Source organism: Lepidochelys olivacea, assembly GCF_965140295.1.
Source record: "Lepidochelys olivacea isolate rLepOli2 genome assembly, chromosome: 10".
Lineage (NCBI taxonomy): Eukaryota > Metazoa > Chordata > Testudines > Cheloniidae > Lepidochelys > Lepidochelys olivacea.
In genome coordinates, this window is record NC_140420.1 from 68687757 (window position 1) to 68708417 (window position 20661).

The following is a 20661-nucleotide window of genomic DNA, read 5'->3' on the forward strand; positions in this document are numbered from 1 at the left end:
CATCGTTAAGCCTCTCTTTAAAATTAGGTAGGCTAATTTAACCACAGGCCTATGTGTAAACATGGTTCTATTTTTTTCCCAGTACAATATTATGAATGAGGAATATATCTGCGTGTTTGTGTATAATAAAACAATGTTCCTTTTTCTTATCTAAAAACACATCACAGATAAGTTGCTCAATTACAAATGGCTGGATTTTTGCAAAAATAGAAATGCAGAACACATGTGGCCAGTCCCCTGCCCAATGTTACACCTATGCAACCCCGCTGAGGACAATGGATTGACTGTTTGAACTCTTCGCTTACAAATGTGCATGTGAATAATTACCATGACCATGCATGCAATTATAGGAAATGTCATGCAAATACAGCTAACTGATAAAGATGCACGTACACTTATTGCAGTTGTGTACGTAACTGCAGTACAAATGATGAGGATGCAAAATTTTACAAATCTTAGCCTATATTGTTTAGTAGTGATGTATAGCCAAGAAAAACATTTTAAGTTTCCTCAGCCATTTTAACCATGGCCAACTTTTTATTTACTATTCCCTGAGACTGTGGACTGTAAGTAATGCAATTAGACTGGAAAAAACATCGTTTTTTGAGGCCTTGGAACATCATGATTCTAATGCTGGAAGTTTCCCTAAGGTTGTACATTTCTGACTGTAGCCTGAAATTAACATGATGTCAAGTCTGAGATTTGTGAAATGGAATAATAGTTGGCCCTTTATCATTGAGGCACTGATCATAAATGCCTCTGAAAATTTAAGAATATACTTTTGGACTATCCTAATAGCTACCCTTCAAATTAATCCACCGCTCTAGTCACAAAAATAGAATTCAACATGTTACGTGTAAAACCGTAATAATGGGCATCTTTCTAAATTCTCTTTGGATCTCTGCACACAGCAGGCAGTTCTGATGATGAAAATGCAATGCTCAAAGTGAAATCAAAGTGTAGCAAATATTATGTTGTGGTGGAATATGGAAACATTAAAGACCAGAACATTGATCTCCTGTTAATAAGCATCTGCTCTTATTTTTATTTTAGTAAATTGTTTTCTTCCTGATTTTTTTTACATAAACGTTCAGAAGGGAATGTTTAAAAAACAGAAGGGCCCAACCATGTGAGATACCGATCACCCTTTCCAACTGCGGTGGGAGTTGAGCACCTCAAGGGACTAAACCTGAAGTGCGAATCTCTCATATGGTTTTGGAGGATGATTTTATGGGGAGAAATGTAGGGGAACATAGCTCTTTCACTTAATAGCAACAGCTTTTCTATCTATTCATTCTTCTAGAATGGTACTGATCTATGAAAGCAATAGATTATAGTAGGTATTCTGTGCTTTTCTTTTTTATGTTGCTCTTCTCATATTAGTCGTGGCTCCATACTTGACTTTATGTCCACACAAAGCTGGCCTCTCTACCTACTTTATCTGGGCTGTCTACCCTCTATATGCAGTCTACACTGAACAAGGCAATTAGAATGGGATAAGATCAGTGAGGTTGGGATACTACACCAGTCTCCTTCCTGGTGGTATATACAATACATGAAAACATCAGATATCTAATTTAAACTTAGATCTGCAAAATGACACATGCTGTGTAAACCAACTTCCCCAGAAAATAGGGTGATCCCCTATAATGTATGTTAGTTTTCTACAGTGGCTCAACTTGAAATTATTCTCCATTGTTGGTTTCTAGTCAATTTGTATGTTCTCCTTCCTTTCCATTTCACTCAGAGTACTGAATATTTTCACAATCTGTGCCTCCCAAATTTCAACTTTGCTTCCTTATGCCATTGCTGTTAGAACATTGGTGCAAAAAATGTATTTTTAAGGAGAGGCAATTTTCCTCTTCATGACAGTGTCTAATCTTTCAAAGGCTCTCCATCAAAGCTTTATTCATGTCTTCAACTTAGCTTTGTGTTTTGGAATAACAGATCAGTCGGACTACACTCTAATTTTTTTTTCCATTTGCTGCAGTTGTTTCTTACTCCACATTTGCATTAAACATGATTTTGATCTTTGCTGTCTATCTTCTTGAAGCTTTACTGAGACATTCCTGACTCTTACCTATGTGAACTGCTTGACCACCAAGTTTTCTTGTTAAATGCTTTTTATTTCAAAGATGGTAAATAATGCAGCTTAGCTACTGTTATTATACATAAATGTAAATAGTTAGAACCTAATTCATTTCTCAGTTACACCTGTATAAAATCTGGAATAACTCCATTTGTACGCCAAAGTTACACCAGTGTAACTGAACAGAATTTCAGCTTTTTAGAAGACAACATCAGGCTGTTATCCATTTGTGTATCTCCACTACCAGTTCTCAGTTATAATACAGTCAAAGCTGTTTTATCCAGCATGTTGGGGGAATTTGGGGTGCTGGTAAGTGAAAAATGCTGGTTAATTAAGAGGAAGGGAGTTTGGGTTCAGGAGGGGATGCAGGGCTGGGGCATGAGAAAGGGTGTGGGGCGCGGGCTCTGGGAGGGAGCTTGGGTGCGGGAGGGGGCTCAGGGCAGGGGGTTGGGATTCTGGGGTGCCGGATCCGGGAGGCGCTCACCTCAGTTGGATCCCCACAAGCAGCAACCTGTCCCGGCAGCAAATATCTCCTAGGCGGAGGCGCGGCAGGTGGCTCTGCGCGCTGCCCCCGCCCCAAGCGCTAGTGCCACAGCTCCCATTGGCAGGGAACTGCAGCCAATGGGAGCTGCAGGGGCGGCGCCCTGTGGGTGGAGGCAGTGCTCGGGGCAGGGCGGGGGCAGCGCACAGAGCCGTCTGCCGCGCCTCCGCCTAGGAACAGCCAGGACAGGTCACTGCTTGTGGAGAGCCACCCAAGGTGAGCACACCCCCCCTGGATCCAGCACCCTGAGTCTCCTCCTGTGCCCCAACCCCTTGCCCCAAGCCTGCTCCTGCACCCAAACTCCCTCCCTCTTAGTTAACCAGCATTTTTCACTTACCAGCACCCCCAATTCTCCCAACATGCTGGATTAAACAGCTTTTGCTGTAGAATTGGAAAATGTACAGAGAAGGGCAACAAAAATGATTAGGAGTATGGAACAGCTTCCATATGAGGAGAGATTAAAAAGACTGAGACAGTTCAGCTTGGAGAAGAGACAACTAATGGGCGATATGATAGACATCTATAACGTCATGAATGTTGTGGAGAAAGTGAATAAAGAAGTGTTATTTACTCCTTCCTAAAACACAAGAAGCACAGGTCATGCAATGGAATTAATGGGCAGTAGGTTTAAAACAAACATAAGAGAATATTTCTTCACACAGTGAACAGTCAACCTGTGGAACTCATTGCCAGTGGATGTTGTGAAGGCCAAAAGGATAACTGGGTTCAAAAAAGAATTTAGATAAGTTCATGGAGGATATTGGAGTATAAGTTCAATAGCTATTGGCCATGATGGCCTGGAATTCAACCCCATGCTCTGGGTGTCCCTAATCCTCTGATTGCCAGAAGCTGGGACTGGATGGTGTGGAATGGATCACTCAATTAAATTGCCCTGTTCTGTTCATTCCTTCTGGTACTGGTCTCTGTAGGAAGAGAGGATACTAGGCTAGATGGACCATTGGTCTTATCCATCCTGGCCATTTTTATGTATATCTCTATGACTTCTACAGATGAGTCTTTTAAAGGAGGTCATGGATGTCCCACTTGGCCTAGGGAATGTACATGGTACTGGACCATTGGTTTGGTCCAGTATAGCTGTTCTTATGTTCAACATTTAAAATTTAAAGAATGATAGATGTTACTTAAAATTCTTTCCCATTTTAATGCTATTTAAATAATTTTTCTCAGATGGCTTGCAGGTATTTTGCTCAAGGCATAAGCCAAAACTATATTTTCTGTAGCGTACAGAAATATATACATTAGTTAAGATCAAGGGCACTGACTTTCTAATTTCCCCAGGGGTCTCGACCCCTGCTCTGCCCCAACCCCGCCCTCACTCCACCCCTTCCCCCAAAGCTCCACCCCCACTTTGCCTCTTCGCACCCCCATTCTGCCCCCTCCCGCACCTCTTCCTACCTTGTTCCACTCCCTCCCTCAAGTATGTCCCACCCTCGCTCCTCCTCTTCCTTCCCCTGCCCCCTCCCAGGGCCTCCTGCCCACCACTGAGCACCCAGAGAGTCGGTGCCTATGATTAAGATGCACTTTATCTTAAACTGTGAGACCTATTAAATATACATGTTGAAAACTCATATTCAGAATCTTTATTACCAGCTACATCAGCTAAACTCCTGTAGTTTGTGGATAGATTTAATATACAAACAGATTCTTGAGCCATTTTTAGTGTACAGAGCTAAGGAAATGATAACTTTTGCAATTGAGAGAAATATTAAGAGAATCTTCCTTAACAACAGCATCAACCTTTACATTTCACTAGGTCTGACTCTCATTTATTGACATTATTTAGAGAGCTCTGCAGGGATACAAATTTATATCCCCCGATTCGGATATCCACGGATATAAATCGGTATCTGCGGAACCGCAGGGCTCTCCCGGGAACCGCAGCGGTGAAAGGAACAGAACATGGGGCCGCCGCTCCCAGGAGCCAGCCCCCCGCCCGAGCCCTGTCCTCTGGTGTGGCTGTACAGACCCCAGACAGGAGATGCAGACAGCTGCGTGAAAGGGATGGGGGTGGGGCTGGGGGCAGTACAGCTGCACGGGAGGAGCTGCCAGTGCGGGGTGCTGGCTCCTGGGAGCAGTGCCCCACGTTCTCCTCCTTTCACCGCTGCGGTTCCCGAGAGAACCCTGCGGTTCCACAGATACTGATTTATATCCGTGGATATAAATTTTTCTCCGTGCAGGGCTCTGATTATATATCTGTTTTAGCGTAGAGTATAATTAATGTTGTGCTGTGGAGTAGTGGTTTAGCTATGTAAGATATGTGAACTCCATACTGTGAAGTATTTTATGTATTCCCTCTGGCTTTACAAATGTAGTTTCCCAGAATTGTAGCTGCTATTTCTGTTTTAAACTCCATTATTTAAAGGTTTATATTTCTGATTGCATTTAGGTGAGCCCATGAGGATTGCCTCACCTTTGGTTCCTCCTAGGGCTCTAGTCCATATAAAATAGTTTACAAGGGCACTTTGCTGTGGATGAAGACTAGTTAGGCTGAAATGTGGGATTTTAGGAGGTGTGTTTATTTGCCATTGCTACTGGATCATAGGAATGGAACCAACAGCGTGAGTGGAAAGGAAGTATAGTTTGAATGCATGGACCTGCACTTCTGATCTAATCCTAGTGTTGATAGCTGATAGATTTTTCTATAGTAGCGTTGGACAGGGATGTCTTGTATAGGGCAAAATGTGGGATTGTGTTTCAGTGCCATATTCTCTGAATTTAAAGGAATCTAAATAGGGGTGTGCCACCTTATACGGGTCCCTCGGCGTGAGAGTTAGGCCATCTCAGACTGCTTTACATTCAGATTAAACATCCACTTACTGTGGTTACTTTTGCCAACGTGAGAAAGTGCTTTGTGGAGCTCACAAAAGCTTGTCCCTTCCACCACCAGAAACTGGTGCAGTAAAAGATATTACATCATCTACCTTGTCTGTCTCCTACCCTGGAACCAACAACAGTACAAACCATCCACTTACTGACACATAGTTAACCCTATTTATCCATCACTTCTGAGTTTGGTTTGGATTGTTCTTTTAACACATGGCAGCCAAAGCAAGTGAGCAGGCCTCATTAATAAACATATATAAAAGTTATATTGTGTATCAAAAAACTGTACCAGATCTGAGAACTGTTTTTAATGCATTCTTTTACTTCATAACTACTGGGAGTATTAAAACAGCATACTTGGAGTTGCAGGAGTTACACTATTAAGTGACAGAGTAGCAGCCGTGTTAGTCTGTATCCGCAAAAAGAAAAGGAGTATTTGTGTCACCTTAGAGACTAACCAATTTATTTGAGCATCAGCTTTCGTGAGCTACAGCTCACTTCATCGGATTCATTCAGTGGAAAATACAGTGGGGAGATTTATGCTCAAATAAATTTGTTAGTCTCTAAGGTACCACAAGTACTCCTTTTCTTTTTACTATTAGGTGAGTTTCACTGCATCTCTCGAGCTCTCTGCCTGAGTGTCTCAAGCCCTCTGGTCATCTCTTGACCCTTCTGACTGCATTTTTAAGCTCAATGGATTGTGCATCTCAGTCTCTCTGCTAATACCCATTATTCGGGTGTCATCCCTCACCCCCTCTGGCACAATGTCACTCAGAACTAGCCTAACAGCCAAATGATGAGCAAGTGGTTGCACATAATGGGCAGGACTGAGGGAGAAATCTGGGGGTGGAGGGAAGGGGGTGTTGGATAGTAGTTCTAAGGCAACAGTGTAAATGTCTAGCCAGACAGTCCAGAACCACTTCGTTACATTACTCTGCTTCATACCCTGCATGTCAGGTTAGAACTGTGTCAGGGATGGGTCCTGAAAACTTAAGAAGGAGATCAGGTATCTCTTATGATAGAAGAACACATCAGAGTGTCCTGCCCCACTAGGCTCCAGTCCTGGCAGCTAAGTTCTAACACTTTATATCCATGTATAAGTGAAATAATGGAGAATATCTCTAACATTTTTGCTGCTTTTTTTTTACTTTGGCTTTAATTATTTTGAATATACTAAAGATTCTAGTGCCCTCTCTGATCTTAAAACAGGTACCATCTCTCAGCCTGCCTGTCACTTCAGCCCAAACTCTACACACGCTGATAGCAGATTATTTGAAGCTATGCAACACCATTTGAGGACAGAGGCCTTTTTCTTCTAATCAGCATTAAAGCTTTAAAGTCTTCAGCACCTGCTCTGATCAGAAAACAGTATCTTATATGGAAAAACGGTCTCTTTTTTTGTTTAGAAAACCCCAGCTTTTCCTCCACTGCTGGAACTGAGAGTCTGATCCAATGGGAAAGACTCTCACTGACTTCAAGAGCAGGCGTGCTGGAACAGTTTTTATAGTTGGGGTGCTGAGAGCCATTGAACCAAACTGTAAACCCTGGATATAATGGAAATCACTTCAAGCCTGGGGGTTCAGCAGCATCCCTCGCACCCTTAGTTCCAGCACCGATGTTCAAGAGGCTTTGGATGAACATTTAAGTTAGCATGTTCTTTGGCCAGCAGAATTTAGACAGCTTACATTGAAGCAGAGAGAATTCTGTAAGATGCTGCCTGGTCTTAAGAGCTATAAGGTCTAGATATATCAGTTAAAAATGAACTGTTGAGAAAAAGCTACCGACGGGACATATTGAGTATTAAATTATATTTATATAAGGCCTTTCATTTGAGAGGATCTCAAATCACCTAAAAAATTTAGTAAATCAAATTTAATTTGTGCATGTTTACAGATACACAGATATCTGCAGTGGGTAGGTGTGTAATACATCCTGGATGTGTTTATTACATGCAGAGAAAGAGCTGCAGAGAATGTGGATAAGTTCACTCATTTAAATGCTGCCCCCTCTGGGATGGAAAGCAACTGCTGTTAAACAACACGTACCAGAGCTACACAACAGTTTAAGGCATTGTTGAAGACTTCTGTATCTAGTCTGAACTAAAAGGAAGCTGTTCATAAGCAGAAATATACTTCCCTTTTTAAAAATGTACAGTACTTAGGTTTTTGAAAGTCATCTGAAATAAAAGTAGTATAGTTTAATTAATAAAAATGATTGTATTAATAAAATCTTGCACATCTTTGACCTTGTCTATTGATGTAGCCCAAAGCATCCAGAATGATCCTTATTTTTATCATGTTTAATGCACAACAAAAATGAGGATAAAAGTTTTCACTCCAGTACTAACTTTCCTGGTAACTGGCCCAGATTAGTGCCTGCTTAATAGAGTCTTCATGCTTATGTTTTAAACATTGAATACTGTATATCCTGCAGACCAAGAGATGTGCAACTACAAATAAACAGTCTATACTGACAAAAGTATTTGTTGTTAATTTTAGATGCATCTCTGCAGCGATGGGATTATCAACACACTAACAAAGGATATTTATAGTAATTCTGAGGACCACTCTCTTTTCCAGCTCTCTAGCGCCATCTTGAGTTTGTTCTGTTTAACAGAATATTCCAGTAGCCAATTTTCACTAGTTGCAGCATAATGCGTACACAAGCAATGGAAAGATGGTCCTTTCTTGCTGGCAAGCTGAAGAGAAACACAATTACTTAGCCTAATCAAGACTACACAAACTGCAAAGAACTTTGGAAGGTGTTGATTGGGCAACAGGATGTTAGATTAAATATGTTGTAGGCCAGTACAGTGTAGTGCGTGTGAGCAGGAGCAACTTGAACTCCTGGCACACAATAATGAGTTCTAAATAGAATGTAACAATCGGTAACTCTGGACTGATCAGTGAAAACATCTGCTACATTGGCAGTGATGGTCACAAAAGCAAACAAGATTTTAGGATACATGAAAAAAGGCTAATACGTTGAAAATACCATAATTCCATTATACAAATAAATTGATGCCATGTGATTGCATAAATGTCCTTTATGGAGCTTTTACCCCTTCCTCTGAAGCAACTGGTACTAACCACTGTTGGAGAAAAAAGTAGATCATTGGACTGATCAGGCATTGCAGTTCCTATGCTCCTAACTATTTATTAAATAAAATCCATGCATTTCAAAGACATTTGTGGAATAGGACTATGGAAAGTATGGTGCCTGATGTATTACAACCATGCATTCAGTATTTAAGCTGACGCTTATATGAGTAGTTTTAAAACATCCTCCTTCTCCCCCAAATTTTCCATATTTCTGTTTATAGATGTTTTAGCTTAGAATTGTTCTCTCTTCCTTGTCTTTTCCATTGTCTTATTTCATACTCGCTTACAGAAATGTTCAGTCATTATTCAGTGCTCAATAGATTTTGTAAGTAATCAGTTCCCTGGGCAGCAGTAATATGATTATAAGGCCATCATTACCACTAAAATGATCAATGGTATCTTCCCCTATCCTTCACTGCAGGAGATATACTACAAAGATCTTACTGAGTGCTGTGCCTCTAATAAAAATTCTCAATCTGAAACACACTTGATATTACGGGAATCTCCACTAAAGAACCAAAGTACAATATGGAATGCATGCTTATGCTATCTTCCCGTATTTGTGTGTAAAATAATGGCAACTTCTCGTGCTTCTCTTTCCCCTCCCTACCCCCACCTACAGGCTAACACTTTTAGGCTCTGTTTACACTCTCTGCACATAGCAGTAATTCACCACCAGCACAGATCCACCAGAGAGCTAGATGACACAGTAGTGGACACATCTGGTCCAGATTCTTTGCCTTGCTTTGTCTTTTTTGTGCTTCTCTGGTGGCAAAAAGAGGATGGGATGGGACTGCTGCTTCCCTTCCCACAACAAGAATACCTCCCTGATGTGGAGGAATCCACAGGGCTTGATGTAGAGCCACTGTGCTCAGTTCCTACACCCCCCTGTCTTCCCTGCCTCTCCCCCCGTGCAGGGGATATGTTGGAATGAGTCTGGTGTGGGTGCTCTGGCATACAGACACCACCCTATGTTGAGGGCAGCGCAACTGCACTGCATCAGCCTTCAAAGGCATTGTACCTCAGGCAGGAACATTACCTCCCAGAACTACCAGCGCAAAGGAAGAATGTACCTACTACACTTAATGGTGCACATGCGTGCAGCCTGTGCTCCCATCCATGGCTGACCAGCTAGCTCCCTCCCCACATCTTTTGGAGTGGTTTGTGGCACTAGCCCTGTGCTGTAAAGGCTCATCTCGGGGCTAATGTTGTCTCCCCCACCTCTGCACATCCCCAGAGGGGCTGATCACTTTCTAGCCTGAGATGAGCTTCTCCAAACGAAGATGTTAATTTTATAATACACTGGAGTCTGTTAGCTCATCTGACTGTTGGTGAGAAATGATCTAGCCATAGAAATGCACTGGAGGTGCCCATTAAATCCGCTTTCAGAATTGGTGGAGGTGACCCTTTCAAAGGACGTTCTCAGAAGTGGTCATCTCTGGAAGGTGGTCTATCGGGGTTTGAGATCACAGCACTGCCTTTCATATGTAATTCCAGACAGTGTCACATCTGGGGGCAGGGGAATTCTTTTGGAAATGCCATGGTGCTGCTCCCTCCCCCACCCCCCAATTTGCAATAGTAACCTTTCCACATACATACCAATCTCTGAGCATAACGCAGTTTGTCGGACAAGTTCATTTAATCTCATCCTCTGTTCGTGGTGCCAATTTGTGTGCCTGGAGCAATGGGTTTTTGCTTCGTTCCAAAAAAATGTTGAGCGATTTTAAAGATTACTTTGGTATTACAGTTGGGGCCAGTTTGTTTTTACATGGTTTACATTCCCCAATAACTATTAGCAGACATTCATATGGATACTATAAATCCTTTCCAGCTAGTGTGTAGGTTGCTTGTTATTGCAAACGTATGTGTATCAAAGAACCATTGCACTATTTAAACTGTACAGTGTAGAGAGGATGGAACAGGCAAATACTATCCAAATCTAGCTGAGCAAATAAGGGGGTGAAAAGACAGCCAAACAGGCATCATTGTATTGTCTGGGACAACCTAGAAAGATGGAGCAAAAGGAGAGAGACACTTTCTGTGCACCATTTCCTGGCCATTTTCCAGTGGCAGTTAATGTTAACTGTGTCATTGCCAGCAAGTGGGCAGGGCAAAGGTGAGGCAACAGTTAATAGAAGTCAAACTGCGAGAGTTAGAGATGTATGAGGAGTAGTGTGAAGGGGCTGTTCTGGCTCGAAGGTACAAGGAGATCTGCAGGATTTCCCTGGAATTTCAGGACATTGTATGGTTGGAAAATCCACAACCCCCATCTCTTCTGTAGGCCTGCAAACTTGTTTCTTTTTGAAGGGATGATGACTCTGTGTAGTTCACCACATCAAGTTTACCAAATCACTTTCCGCTCTCATTTTTTTTTCCTATGTGAGGGATCATGGAATCATAAAATATAGGGTGGTGAGGGACCTCGAGAGGTCATCTAGTCCACCCCCTGCATTGAGGCAGGACAAAGTAAACCTGCTCCATACCTGATGGGAGTTTCTCGAACCTGTTCTTAAAAACCTCCAGATGTGGAAATACTCCAGCTGAGGTCTCGCCAATGCCAAGTAGAATGGACCAATTACCTGGTACTTCCCGTGTCTTACATATGATACTTCTGGTTAACCTGCCTCAGAATGATATTTGGCTTTTTTGCAACTGCATCATACTGTTGGCTCATATTCAATTTGTAATCCACTCAGACCCTCAGATCCTTTAGCTCATAGAAATTAGGAATGAGGAAAGACCCATTACATGTTTTAGGCCACTCCTTGCCAATTCAGGATTATTCCCTAAAGTATATTCCCTAGGCCAAGTGGGACATCCACTACTGTCTTTAAAAGACCCATCTTTAGAATTCATATAGATGTACATAAGAACGGCCATACTGGGTCAGACCAATGGTCCATCTAGCACAGTATCCTGACTTCTGACAGCGACCAGTGCCAGATGCGTCAGAGGGAATGAACAGAACAGGGAAATTATCAAGTGATCCATCCCTGGTCATCCACTCCCAGCTTCTGGAAGTTAGAGGTTTAGGACACCCAGAGCATAGGGTTGTGTCACGGACCATCTTGGTTAATAGCCATTGGTGTACCTGTCCTCCATGAACTTATCTAATTCTTTTTTGAACCGTTATTCTTTTGGCCTTCTCAAAATCCTGTGGCATGAGTTACACAGGTTGAGTGCATGGTGTGAAGTAGGGGCTATTTACCTCTCTCCATTCTGAAAACTGATCCTTTATTTCTACCTTTTGTTTCCTGTCCTTTAATCAGCTAACTGATCCTTCCCTCTTAACCCATGACTGCTTATTTTGCTTTAGAGCCTTTGATGAAGAACTGTGTCAAAGACTTTCTGAAAGTCCAAGTACACTGTATCCTCTGGATCACCCTTGTCCATGTGTTTGTTGACCCCCTCAAAGAATTCTAATAAATTGATGAGGCATGATTTCCCTTTACAAAAGCTGTGTTGACTCTTGCCCCAACAAATCATGTTCATCTATGTGTCCAATAATTCTGTTCTTTACTATAATTTCAACCAATTTGCCTGGTACTGAAGTTAGGCTTACTGGTCTATGATTGCCAGGATCTCCTCTGGAGCCTTTTTTAAACATTGGCATCACATTAGCTATCCTCCAGTCATCTGGTACAGAAGCTGATTTGAATGACAGGTTATATACCACAATTAGTAGTGCTGCAATTTCATATTTAAGTGCCTTCACAACTCTTGGGTGAATGTCATCTGGTCCTCATGATTTATTACTGTTTAATTTATCAATTTGTTCCAAAACCTCTTCTATTGACACCTGAATAGGGGACAGGGCCTTAGATTTGTCACCTAAAAAGAATGGCTCAAGTGTGGGAATCACATCCCCTGCCTTGCAAAGAACTCATTTAGCTTCTCTGCAATGGCCTTGTCCTCCTTGAGTGCTCCCTTTTGCATCTCGGTCGTCCAGTGGCCCTACTGATTTTTTTGGCAGGCTTGCTTCTTCTGATGTACTTAATTGCTGTTAGGTTTTGTCTTTTGCTTTTCAAATTCTTTTTTGGCCTACCTAATTGTACTTTTACATTTCACTTGCCAGAGTTTATGCTCCTTTCTATTTTCCTCACTAGGATTTGACTTCCACTTGTTAAAGAATGCCTTTTTGCCTGTTGTTTAGCCATGTTTTCTGGTCCTCTAACTGTGCTTTTTTTAATTTGGAGTATACGTTTAATTTGAGCCTCTATTATGTTCTTTTTCAAAAGTTTCCCTGCGGCTTGTAGGCATTTCACTCTTGTGGGTACCTTTTAATTTCCATTTAAATAGCTTCTTCATTTTTGTGTAGTTCCCCTTTCTGAAGTTAAATGCTATTGTGGTGGGCTTCTCTGGTATTTTCCCTCCAACAAGAATGTTAAATTTAGTTACATTGTAGTCCCTATTACCAAGCGGTTCAGCTATATTCACCTCTTGCACCAGATCCTGTGCTTCACTTAGGACTAAATCAAGAATTGCCTCTCCTCTTGTGAGTTCCAGGACTAGCCACCCCAAGAAGCAGTCATTAATGGTGTCTAGAAACTTTATCTCTGCATCCCATCCTGAGGTGACATGTACCCAGTCAATATGGGAATAGTTGAAATCCCCCATTTTTATTGAGTTTTCTATTTGTTATAGCCACTCTAATCTCCTAGAGCATTTCACCATCATGATCACCATCTTAGTTAGTCAGGTGGCTAGCATAGGTGCTAGAGCTAGGAGTCCAGGGGTGCTGCAGCACCTCCTGACTTGAAGTGGTTTCCATCATATCCAGGGGTTACAGTTTGGTTCAATGGCTCTCAGCACCCCCACTATAAAAAGTGTTCCAGCACCCCTTGTGATTGGTAGTATATTCCTCTGCAGTGGTTCTCAAACTTTTGTACTGGTGACCCCTTTCACACAGCAAGCCTCTGAGTGTGACCCCCCCCTTATAAATGAAAAACACTTTTTTACATTTAACACCATTATAAATGCTAGAGGCGAAGGGGAGTTTGGCGGCTGACAGCTCATGACCCCCCCACACACACACCCTGAGGGGTCACGACCCGCAGTTTGAGACCCTTTGTCCTATTGTTATACTCTTATTATACAAGCATGGAAAAAATATGGTATAAATTTATTTTTTGACATGGACATAGCCCAATTTTAATGGTCTCTCGCAATCAATTTTAAAAAATTGCTCCTAGTGTAAGACCTTGTTAACCAAGTTTTATCCAAAGCTAATTTTTACAGCCCTATCATACTACCCAGAGAATAGGAGTTTACAGTGGAAACATTGACCACCCCTGTATTGATGTGAATGGCATTATTATAATTTAATTACTCTTCCGTTTCTTTCTGCCACAAGGTGTGAAATGTTAGGTATATACCTTATGAGATCACAAGCAATCATACCACAGTACTGTTTCAATCGGTGGTAAATGAAATCATTCACTATCCAATTACATTCCAAAAGCGTTTGCTTTAACAGGCTGACTACTTTGCTAATTTATCAGCTAATCACTACAAACGCATTTGGCCTCAGTTCAGAGACTGTTGGGTGCTGAGCCTCATGCTGGGGCTAATAGTACTGAAAAACCTGACATAATTCTGCGTAATGAAATTAGTGCAATCCTGACCCACGCAGCTGGGGACAAATGTTTGTTTGTCCAAGGTCATGTGTGTCTCCCTGCACACGTACACACAAGAAAAGTTCAATATTCTAATTAATATTTCATAGTATCCTTGCCTAATAATTGTAAATAAAAACACAGGACAGGATGGAAAAGTCAATTTTCATACAAACAGAACAGTCTCGCAAAATTTTACTTGTGCACTGACTCAGAGGGAGGGTGGTTGTATTTTTGATTGGGTGAGTAAAGCATATTTTCATTGTGATGAATGCAGGCTAGTAGGCATTGTGCTTGGACTGGTATATTTTCCACAGATTGAAGAATGGCTTTATACTAAGGCACTGAGCTGCGATTTAAGAAATCTAAGCTCAGTTCCTGGCTGTGGCACATATCTTCTCTGGGATCTTCGGCAAATCACTTCCGTTTCCCACCTGTGAACTGGAGATAGATAAAGGATGAGAAAAAGCAGAATGCCTGTCTCGCCTATTTAAATTATAAGCTCTTCAGGGCAGGGAGTTTTTTTTTACTCGGTGTTTGTTCAGTGCCAAATGCACTGGGGCCTTTGTCTCATTTGGGGCCACTGGTTGCTACTGCAATATAAATAATTAATAACATTGCAAGGCTACAAGAGTGCTATTAACTGAATTAATAAGGATAGCCATTGTAACCTTGTTTGATACAAGCCTAGTTATGGGGTACATTTTCAAGGTAGGGCTATAGCAAGTGTTTTATCTGGGAACATGATATGGTCAATATGAAAGCTGGTGTTTAATTTTGGGCTACCCACCAGTCTGCATTCTTTCTGGGGGAACAACAGTGCAAAGCCGTATATTTAGAATTTGACAACTAGAGAAGAGATGCGCACAAAAAGGAAAGCATGCTTTGGTAAACCTCCTCCTCCTCCAACAATTAAGCCACTAAATGAAACAACTCAAGTGATAACATTAGGAATAACAGATCGTTAAAAAGGGAAGTGACAGGAGGAGATGTAGCAAACCTGCAGCATGGTGCTTGAGCAGAGAGCCAAAGGAACAGTCTTTTAGCCTTTGGTGGGGAAAACACAGCCTACTCTTCAACAGATGTAGCATATTAATCCTTCTGACCAGTGTGAGTTCTCTCTCTCTTCTGTCTCAGGTTGCTGAATCTACCAGTGGTTTAAGAGCTGACCACATTTCTTTTGGGCTATTGAATTGTTTAAAAGATTTTCAGGTTCCAAATATTCCTTAGATCTCTGGAAGAAGATGAGATGATCGATCAGGAGACTGTGGTCAGCACGAAGATGTGAGTGAATAGACAAGTGCCATGGTAGCAATAGAAAGAGGTAAGCAAGATCTAGCTTCTCTGGAAGGTTCCCATTGACTTCAATGGGCATTGGATGTGGCCCCAAGAAGAAGGGAAAGCACGCTGACCTATTTTCTCTCAATGCAGTAGCTATTAAAGGTCCTCTAATGTTTGTTTCTTTTCACTGGGGAGTATAAAAGATTGTCAAATTACAAATATTTCTTTTAACAAAAAATGCCTGGCAGCTGTTCTACAGATGTTATGAAAACCAAAGAAATGACCTAGCAGAAATGTATTGATATCATTCTCCATTAATCGAATCTTGCAAGCTACTAATATGATTATTGTTTTGGTAGCATATTCCCTGAAACAGTCACAAATGGGTACACAATAAGATTACAAATGTACATAGCACAATACTGCTAATGCCATCAAGCCTGCTGAGCCACTTAAAAATCTTATTTTGCTTTTCTACGCCATTTAAAACCAGGTAATAACTCAGATGATGAAAAACTAGAGTGGCATAGGGAAATTTCTCTGTTACCACATGGGCCATTTTCTATTCTCTTGTAAGGTAACTTTTATTCTTAAAGAGGATCCATTTACCTGTCCGGTGTACATTGTATAGGCCTCCATCTTTTCACTGCTGAGTGCTCTCTAAACCTTTGGGGTGCATTTGAGAAAACCTGGTCCCTGACCCTGGAAGCTCACACTCTAAGGAATTCATAAGATAAGTCACTGAGCTTTATTTCTTTGTACCAATTTATTCGATGACACCATATTGTATTAATTAATGTGATTATTAGAGCTGGTTGGAACATTTTCAAGGAATCGTTTTTCATCAGAAAATGCGGGGCGGGGGGTTCAGAATGGAAATGTTCTACAGGAATGTGCAAATTTTGAGAAAAATTTCAACAAAGTGTTGAAATCATTTCAACTTTCTGAATTTGTTTTGATAATGTTATGTTTTGTTTTTATAAGGTAACCATTCCATTTTTAGCTTATTGTTTTGTTTCATTTTGGCATTTATATTACAATATTTATTTTAACATCATATTATATTATGTTAAATATTGTTATAATGTTTAGACATTAAAATTAAACATTTTTATCTCATTGTAACGAAATATTTTGAAATAATTGAAATACAATGTTTCAATATTTCCGAATTCAAAATTTTCAGAATTTTCATTCCATGATAAAATTACAGATTTTGAAATGTTGGCATTTCTTAAAGGGTGGAAATTATTTTCTCTCCAATTCTAGTAATTTTTCTTCCCACCATGTCTATCTTTTCAAGTTATCATACAAAAAATTATATTGTTGTTTTTAAGAATGGGATTTAATACTATACTGCTGCCTTCTGTACTATGTTTGTTTAAACAAAATATAGAGAGAAGATTGAATCATAAGATTCAGGTCCAGATTTGTAGCTTTCCAAAGTTTGGGAGTGTTCAGATTGAGATTTAAGGTTTTTAGACCCTTCTGTAAAATATAGGAGGGAATTGCTAGTAACTTTTTTGGATGTAGGGTTAAATAATTCTTATTGCAAAACCAGGATATTTTCGAAAAAAGGACGTCCTCACAGCTGACAGCAAGCATTTTTTTCTTCCCCAACAGCTAATACCTACCCATTCAGATAAACAGAACTAACGAGACTATTTTCAGTAATGTCAATGACATTAAACAATGTATACATATTTGTTGCCAAGAAAAAAAATAAGGAAATAATTAGCATTAATTGCTTAAGCAATATGATTCTTTATGGCAGCTACAATATTTAGGAAATTATATATAGACTAAACAAAGTTTTTATAAATCTCTGGGACACCAGAGGAAAAATGATCTCATAAAATTTCATTGGAATTCCTTTTAGCTAAGATCAAATATAAGTATTAGTCCAATATGACTCCTATTGGGAGCACCACATCTTGCCCTTGCAAGAAGACGTACTTGGTGTTCTTAGCTCTTTTTTCCATCTGTCAGTAAAAGCTGACTGACAGACAGCAAGCATTGTGTCTCTCTTTCCTACCCTTTATTCAGGAGGATAGAGGTAGAGGTGGGAGGGATGATTTGGAGAAGGAATAAATGAGAAGAATGTAGAAATTTGGCAGTAGAAGAAATTAATATTCATAGTAAATAGTTGAATTATGTAATGGAGACACAAGAATAATGCATCTACATCTTATAAATTACTAAAGAAAATAAATCCATCCCATATTGATAAATTGCAGTATCCTAAAGTGAACCCAGTCAGCTGAATGTTCTGATAGCCAAGCAGCCATTGGCCCCTTCTGCATTATCTCACATAGGTTTGCAGTCACAGTTTTCTAATTAGACATCTGAACTCTAAATAAGCCTACATAACCTTCCTTGTTCTAAGGGGCCATCTGCACCATGGACCCAGAAATCAGTGGGATTTAAACATTTGCTTAAATGCTTAACTGAATCAGGACCTATAAAACCACTATGCTGGGGAACCAAATTGCAATTCATGTTTATATCAGAACTCAGTCTTGTGTTATGGATAGTCTCCTCCCTCCCATCCTATTTTAATTTTGACCCATTACTATAGTGTTGATGTGACCAAAGCTGCAGCAGTTTTGGGGATGTGATGAGGTCCCCTGTGTACAATGTGATAGAAACGTGGTTTAATTATTTTGGGGGACAGCTATGTTTGTAACAGTGGGCCCAGGGGGTTGAACCTACATGGTCTTGTCAGGCAGACTGCACAGTGCCATCATTCTAATATCTGGTACCATAAAATCTTCCTGTTTTCAGTGATGTTCACAGCCCACTTCCAAATGTGTGAAATTGTTGTAATAAAATGCAAACACGTGGAAAACATTTGAGGAGAATGAGGGTTAGATGTTTCTCTGATCAGTAGATTCATTGACAATCTTGGTTGTCTTTCATTAGCACAATTATGTATGTCAGGGAAGACAATATATCTTCTATAGAAAGGAGAGAAAAGGATGTTGCCAAAAGAACCTCCTCATACTGTCTGGTATTTATGGAAGTCTGCCAGAAAATAGCTTCTAATCCACATTCTGTAACTATATATGCGCCTAAATTCTTGAGAAGATAATCAGATGTCCCACTATGCCTGGGATAGTCTAAGAGATTGCTGACCTTATCACTTTTTTTCAGTAGGGGAGTGGGAGTGGGTGGTGGGAAAATGAGGGCTCCTGCTGACTTCTCCTACAATATAAAAGCTCTGCTTTTAATGGAAAGTTGCCAGAAAACAGCTCATTCTGTGTAGCCCAAGTTCCTTAAAAGAAGAGCTGAAAATACCAGATGCTCCAATTTGTCTTGGATTTTCTCATAGCTGCTAACATTGGTGTTCTGCTTGGTGGAGGTTTAATCAAATAAGGGCTGGACTGTGCCTTCCAAAATCCACATGCAGATACCATCCCCCCTCAGCCCTGATCAAAATGAATAGGCCAGCAGGCAGCACTCTCTGCACTAGATTCCACAGAAAGCCATGCCAGGGAAGAGCTGGGTGCGGTGTCACGGAATGCAGCACAAACATGGTCCCAGCACATCCCTTCTCACTCCTGACACACCCGCTATTCTGAGAGTTTGGGAGAGGGAAGCAGGCAGCCAGTGCAGGGTAGAGCTGACTAGAAAAAGGAATCTGTTTTCATGAAAAATGTGTGGTTGACAAATGTCATCCTGAACCAGGATGAAATGTTCCAATGTGAAATATTTCGCAGAGAGGGTTTTAAAGAAAAATTCTATTCTGGAAGAACTAAAATGCAATTTTTCAGCTTCTCGGCTGCCCACCGGGACAGCTGCTGTCATTTAGGAAAAGGGTAAGAGCCTGGCTGCCAGAGAGGCAGAGAGCCTGGACGCTCAGCTTCCCCTGCAGCTCTGGGAGCCAGAGAACCCAGGTGCTTGGCCTCCCTTCCCCACTCTGGGGCTGGAAAGGCAGAGAGCCCGAGCACTCAGCCTTCAAACCCCTCCACAAAAGATTTTTTCAGTGTTACTGGCAGAAAGTTAAATTGATGAGCCTCCCTGGGGGCAGCCAGTGAGCCGATATTTTTATTTTACCCAACAGAAAATCACAATTTTTTTGAAAAACTGAAATTTTCTTAATACAGGGGCTCGGCTCTGGAATACTTGCGCCAGATGACACAGACGACTCAAGAATTGCACCATCAGGTAAAACAGACTCCTGTGAGGATTGGCTGGAATCAACACTAGATACTGCAATGACATTTAAAATATACCTGTCCTTGGCATCAGTTGCTTGCTCACATAAAAAGAAAGTCTTAAGCACCTAATCTGTCCTTGATAGCGGATTTGAGTCTGGAAAAAGTGCTGGTAGACCGTTGTTGAGCTGTACCAAAGACATCAACATTCTTTAGGTTACTTTCAAGGTATACCTTCTGTATTTTTTGATCTAATATTATGCTGTGTCTTGTTTTTAAAAAATGCTTCCTGCAGGCAGAGTGATTAAAATGGTGTTCCTGTTGAGCTAGGGATTTCACAAACTAGTTTTGGACAATCTGCTGTTTTTTAGCAGTACTTTCTTCAAATTTTGAAAGCTAGTCAACCATAAAAGTGTATAGAAATTTTAAGATGTTGATAATAATTATTTATTCATTATTTGTGTTACAGTAGTGCCCAGCCAACATTAGTGGCCTTTTGTGCCCTTTGTGCAAACACACATGCCCTGATCCAAAACCCATTGAAATAAATGGAAGAATTTCCATTGATTTCAAATAGCTTTGGATCAACCCATAGTAAAGAGACAATCTCTAACCCGTATAATGTACAGTCTGATTAGACAAGAGAGGTACATTTTTGCAAATATCTATATATGATGTAATAACATATTACTTCTGTATTTTTCTAAATCTGATATAATGAAATATGTCATCAAATGGTGCCTGTATCAGTTATCTTCACCATCGCTTTGATACACACACACATTGTTTATGAATTTATAAAATAAATAACTATCAATAGGATTTATATGTTCTCAGTAAATTCTGTAATAATAATTTAACACATAAAAGCGTTCTTCCCACATTGAAAGTGGTACATTGACTTTAATCAGTCTCCACAACATAAAAAGGTTCCAATTTTAAGTGTGTTTTTATTGTGGACAATGTTTGTCGCTTATTTCTTGACATGTAGTAAAATATATTTCTCCTCCCAATAGACCTTCTAACGTTCCCA

General features: G+C 40.6%; 1 protein-coding gene across 1 annotated transcript in view; it reads left to right on the top strand.

Moving 5' to 3' along the window:
• The window catches only part of TMC3 (transmembrane channel like 3), a 391592-nt gene that overhangs the window by 303951 nt on the left and 66980 nt on the right, over nt 1-20661 (top strand). The window contains exons 10-11 of the mRNA XM_084640600.1: nt 15421-15514; nt 19578-19638. The gene's annotated coding sequence lies outside the window, so the exon portion shown is untranslated. The remainder of the gene's footprint in view (nt 1-15420; nt 15515-19577; nt 19639-20661) is intronic.